Here is a 6,481-nt window from a genome sequence, read left to right on the forward strand (position 1 = left end):
GGAGCAGCTGTCCCATGGTTAGACAGGAGGCTGGGCTGGTGTGGGTGGTAGGAGCAGGTGGAGGCGGGCAGTCAGGATAGCCAGCCCCTGAAGGAGATGTGACATGTAACATCCCCTGCTCTTTGCATGTATATGGCTGCACATATGTATATGAAGAGTATATTAGAGTTTTACACATACAAAACAATGCCTAAGATGTAGAAGGGTCATCATGGGACACAAAGCCTGTTCCTTCCTTGCCTTCATTCCCATGCCCCATTTTCTGCCCCAGGCCAACTGCTGCTGGATCCTCAGATGTGTTTTCCCCTTCCTCAGGTTTTCCTTTCTCTTACACAGTGAAAGTACAGTTTTACACACCCTTGACACACTTAGAAAAAACAAAGGAAAACCAAAACCAACTTCACTGATAAAGGTGGCCACTCCCTGTGCACACAAGCAAACCTGTCCCATTTTTTCATAGTTGTATGACAAGATCACTTTCTCCTTTAAAGACAAAAACAGGCCCTGGGGAGATGGCTCAGTGGTTAAGATCACTTGTTACATTGCAAAGGGTGTCAGTGTGCTTCAGGGCATTCACATGCTGGCTCAGCCATCGGCACAGGGGATCTGACCACCTCGGGTATCAGGCACACAGTGGTACACATACATACATGCAGGCAAAATACCCCCACACATAAACTTCTGAGTTAAGAAAACAACCAACCTCGGGGCTGGAGAGATGGCTCAGTGGTTAAGAGCACTGACTGCTGTTCCAGAGGTCCTGAGTTCAAATCCCAGCAACCACATGGTGGCTAACAACCATTTGCAATGAGATCTGATGCCCTCTTCTGTTGTGTCTAAAGACAGCTACAGTGTATTTACATATAATAAGTAAATAAATAAATGAATAAATCTTAGAGAAAGCAAGCAAGCAAGAAAGAAAGCAAAGAAAACAACCAACCTACTGACTAACCAACTTTTGTGATGGTGTCCATACCACCACATAGCCTGGATTGATCAATGGAGCCCTGGATGAAGTGATAGTTCTGTTTCAGCCTCCTGAGTGCTGCCACCACTGGCCTCCAAAGATGGTCAGAGCTCTTTACTGTCACAAGCACAGCGTGGCTGCTCTGGCCACCTGGCTGCTGCCCCAGCAGCAGTGTCTGTGTTTCTGGGTGAAGGGCAGGGTGATGTATACTCTGGACCTGCAGGTTTTTCCTAAACCCACAGGCTCTCTTGAAAGCTGCCAGAAAAATGACTGAAAGAGAAAGGTCTATGGGAACAGTGTCTAGGGAACGGTCAGCCCGACTTCCCACTGTTTGTAAAAAGCTGCAGGGTCAGTGGACTTCGACCTCTCAGAGTGGTGAGTTTACCTCTGCCTTGGTTCGGCAAGCTGCTTGTTCCTGGCCCTAGCTGATCTCACCCCGCTCGTTGGAAGTTAACTGAGAAAAGCTTAAATGTAGGCAGGCCCCTATGCTTCTCTCCCTCCGTGTTTTGCTCCCCTTCCTTGGTACTTCGAATTAGAAGGTAAAAGCAATGAGCATGATGCCTTGAGAAGCTTAGTAAGCCCTGCCCTGGGTTAAGTAGATCCAGATGTTGTCAGCCTCTGTGCCTTTCGATAAAACACAAGCTTGGCTCTTTTATGGTGCTGGGGTAATTCAGGGCCTCACACCTGCTAAGCATAACCCCTCTCATCAGCTACCATTTTCCCTGTCTCAGAACATTGTTTCAACCTGTCCATCTATCTGAAGTCTGATGTATACTCTGTGCCTCTGGTTAACCTTGGAGGGTACCAAACTGAATACAGACAATTACAATAAGTTTCAGAGAGAGATAGAGAGGAGAGAAGAGAATGTGCCTATCATAGTGATTGTTCTATATTATTAAGTATGTGATTAATTTCATACTGTATCCAAATTATAAACTTAACATTTTATTTAACTATTAGGTATGTGCACAGGCATGGCACAGCATCTGTGCGGAGGTCAGAGAAAGACAACCTGTGGGAGTTGGGTCTTTCCCTTTCCCTTCACCTGGGAGCCAGCTCAGATCTTAAGGCTTGGCTATAAGCACCTTTACCTCCTGAGCCATCTTGCTGTCCCCCAATTTATTATCTTTATCACATATATGTATATGATAAATATAATAAGGAATATGAATATATATATTAATATTTCCAACTATCTTCAGCTCAGGCATCCACTGGGGAGTGGAGTTTGATTTCTTTGGGTAAGATAGAGGTACTGTGTGTGTGTGTGTGTGTGTGTGTGTGTGTGTGTGTTTGTGTGCGTGTGTGTCTGTGTAGTGTGATGATCCTCCTAATTAAACTGAACTCACCTTGTAGCAGAGGATGACCTTGAACTCCTGAGCTCTCTGCCTTCTCCCCAGCTGCTGGGATTGCAGGCCTGTGCTACCATGGCCATCAGCTTATGAAAGCTGTTTGTTTTGTTTGTAATACACTTAACCTCAGCAGCTTGCACTTGACAGGGACTGAGGGGTAACTAACTGGGCATCTTCTGCTCCAAGAGAAGGGAGATGAACTTGGGAGGGCTCCACTGGGAACAGTGCCAGAGAAGCCTGGCATGGCCACATGTGCCCAGTCTTCACCACCAGCGAGGGTTTTGTGGCCCACTTCTAGTTTTACTGCTGCGGACCCAAGCTTACATCTCTTTCCTACTTTCTGGTAGCTTTTTGAAACTTTTTAACACCCATTGACCCTTTCGTCCTACCTAAGGTGGGGAGCATTAGAATAGATCATATTCTATTATTACATATAGTGTGAGCTCATATTTGAAGCCTTGGTTGAAAGTCCAAAGAACTTTGGTTGTCATATTTCAGTTTGAAAATTAAAAAAAGCCACTTTAACAGTAATATCAGTGTTATTTATATGGAGGTGTTTCTTGGGCAGAAAATTCAATTTGTATGGCTAAACTGTAACCAACAGCCCCCACCTTCAGAGGTGTTAGGCTCTGGAAAAAAACATTCATACTTCTTTTTCCTCTATTGGTGCTAGAACCTAGGGCCTAGACCAGGATCTGGCTCTGCCCCAGCCTCTCCTTTTCCCATGCTGGCAGGGCAGAATTCCTTGCTAAGCTCCATGCCTTCTCCTCCTCTGTGGGGCTGTGGAAGGTGACACGGGCGTAGGGAGGTGGGTGAAGAGTCTGGTCTGTGTGGTCCTTCCCTTTGCTCTCTTAGAGTCTAGTTTTCCCTCTGTGAGTCCAACCACCACTGCCTTTATTGGGAAGTTACCTGGCTTTGTTCTGAACTCAAGGTTTGCTTGACTCGGTTTCCACCTGCAGAGAGAACTTGGACCCATGTGGTCTCCGCCATATTCCTTATCCCAACTGTTGCCCTTTATTCCCCGTTGGTTTAGTTCCTTCCAGGGTTCTCTGTTCTTTGTTTTTCCATAGTTTGTATCTAACATGTAGCAAGTCGATGCTCAGCTGGGCTCCTCTTTCTGTGGGGCCAATGCTGTTGCCACTCCTGAAATACGTTTCCCTTTTCAGATGTTTTCTTGCACTTAATAAAAAAAAATCATTCTCCAGGTGTGATGGCACACACCTTTAATTCCAGCACTCAGAAGGTAGAAGCAGGGTGGATCTCTGAGTTTGAGGCTAGCCTGGTGTACAGAGTGAGTTCCCGGAGAGCCAGGACAGCCAGGGCTACATTCATTTCGTTCAGTCAAGAGATGTGTTTTGAGGAGGCTTAATAGTTGGTGTTCTTCCTGCCCCATACTCCTTAGCTGTGTGTCACCCTGCTCAGCGTGTCAGCCGCCTTTCTAAGTACTTCCCATAGATTAGCAAATTGTATCTTGCAACACATCATGAGGCAGGGCTGGAGATGACAAACCAGATATAGAAGGGCTTAGCCACTTACTTGCTAGGCTTTGTTTGTCTGTTAAGTGGGGCTGGGATTGTAAACTAGGCTGACTTGGCACCAGAGGTCAAATTCTTACCTTCCATTGTTGCAACTAGAATGAAGCTAGATGCATAAGAGGGTGTGTAATAGAGAGGGGTTGCATGAAGTCGGATTTTGGTCTTGCTAGAGGAAGGAAGGAGTAGAAGCAGCAGGAGTTGGGGGACAGTAAAGGCAAACATCAAGGCTATGGGGTGAGGGCAGGGAGGAGGTGTAGGACCCCCTAGAGAGGAACTCCCTCGGGTCCCCAGGTCTCGGGAGTCAGGGTACCCTAGAAACACGAAATACTACAAGCTTTGCTGTAAATCACATGAGGTACTAAATTTACGAGGCCCCGGGCCGACTCATATCTCACGCAGGAGACAGAGGAAGTCGACCCAGTCCCTCAGAAGTAAGGGGTTTTTGTAGGGTTAGGGTTGGGGGGGGGGCAGGGAGAGTTTGTGCAGCCACCAGTGATTGGCTCATTTGAACATACAATGCAACAAGATAGTACAGCCAGCACCAGCCGGAGTGGCAGAATTCCAGAGGCCGGGGGCCTAGTCTGGGGCACCTCTGGTCAGTGTGTGACCCTGAGTGAACCGGGGTGAGATGCCTCCTTGGCAGAGTTTATGAGCTAACCTTGACAGCCCCGGCTGGCTCTCCCTTATCTGTATGGCCTTGTTAGTCTTAGCGGCCGGGTGGGCTCCGTAAAGTCTGGACTTTGTCTTTTCACAGTGTTCGGCCTTGAGCCTTTGAATATTTCTTTTAGTCTCAAACATAGGAAGATGGGTGCCTGGCTGGGGCAACTGAGATAATTGCCTAGCTAGCTGTCAGGTGGAGGAACAGAAGACCTTCAGCTGCCCTANNAGAACAAAGGCTCTTTACTAGCCACATTCCTAATGATCTAGGGAACAGGTTTTGGGGAAGTCTTAAAGTTAGGGCTCTACAGAGGCAGCTTTGGTGCCTGTTTCATATTGTCCTTGCTCCGCTCACCAGCACTGTGCCGCCAATGACAAAGATGGCTTGCAAATGACACACCTACTCTAAGATAACTCAGGTGGATGGGCTGCACTCCTGGGTGCCACTGGCCTTTGCTGGATTCCAGCCGATAAGCTGCCTCCTCCTCTCCTTAGTCTAGTACAAAGGTGGGAGCGCCCGTACCTGGTCCTGATCTCTCTTTGGTGGTAGATGCTAGCTAGCCTCCTTCTGGCAAACATGCACACATCTAGGGAATCCTGAGTGTCCTGCTGCTCTCCTCTTTGTAGCAGTGTAGATTTCTGTCCCACTCACGGGTTTCATTGTCTCCTAGAGGGCTTGTTTTAATAGATGCTGCAGACAGTGGCCAAAAGACGTGTGTTTGTGTGTGTGTATGTGTGTGTGTGTGTGTGTGTGTGTGTACACGTGCATACGTGTGTGTGTGTGTGTGTGTATTTTGGAACTCAGAGTTTTGTGCATGTTAAGCACAAACTACTGCCAAGCTGCAAGGATTAGTAATCCCTTCAAGGCCTTTTTAATTAATTAATTAATTAAAAAAAATTTTTAGGGCTGGTGAGATGGCTCAGCGGGTAAGAGCACCCGACTGCTCTTCCAAAGGTGCAGAGTTCAAATCCCAGCAACCATATGGTGGCTCACAACCATCCTTAACAAGATCTGACGCCCTCTTCTGGAGTGTCTGAAGACAGCTACAGTGTGCTTACATATAATAAATAAATAAAAAAAAATTTTTTTTAAACAAGGTATATGTGATGGTTTATATATGCTTGGCCCAGAGAGTGGCAATATTAGAAGGTGTGGCCTTGTAGGTGTGTCATTGCGGGTGTGGGCTTTAAGACCCTCATCCTAACTGCCTGGAAGCCAGTCTTCTGCTAGTGTAAGACTCTGGCCAGCCTTAGCTTACCAGGGGAGCGGGGAACCGATGCAAAAAAGCAAGAGGAATTTATTGTTCCAACATGTTGGGGTCGCCCTGCACATGGAGAGGGAAGGACCACGAGCAGCCCGTCCCGCAGAAGCCATTAGGCACAATGTGATTGGCAGAACAGTATGACTTTTAAACTGATTGGTCTATAGGAAATGAGGTGGGCAGCCAATCAGTTGCAGAATGTGTCAATGAGCTCAGGTGCTTGGTCCCTCCTCCCTGTGGTCTGAGGAATGTAAGCCCCTCCCTTCCAGAGGGGAGCAGCACCTGTGTTCTTTATAACCTCTGTCTTCCAGGAGGTGAGGGGTCTGGTGGACTTTTCTAAAGTTCCTGAGCTGACTTCTTCACCAGTAGCCTTCAGATGAAGATTTAGAACGCTCAGCTCCTCCTGCACCATGCCTGCCTGGATGCTGTCATGTTCCTGCCTTGATGATAAAGGACTGAATCTCTAAACCTGAAAGCAGCCCCAATTAAGTGTTGTCCTTATAAGATTTGCCTAGGTCATGGTATCTGTTCACAGCAGTAAAACTCTAACTAAGACAATATATACTGGGAGGAATAAATAAATCTAAAACCCAACAAGGTATGTGCTCAATGGTATACTTTTGCTGTATGGGGGATTGGGCCCTGTGGGATGCTATTTAGGAGTCTGGATACTGCTGAAGGGTCCCTGATATTGTGGCCTCTTGTGAG

The sequence above is a fragment of the Mus pahari genome, chromosome 2 (assembly GCF_900095145.1).
Source record: "Mus pahari chromosome 2, PAHARI_EIJ_v1.1, whole genome shotgun sequence".
NCBI lineage: Eukaryota > Metazoa > Chordata > Mammalia > Rodentia > Muridae > Mus > Mus pahari.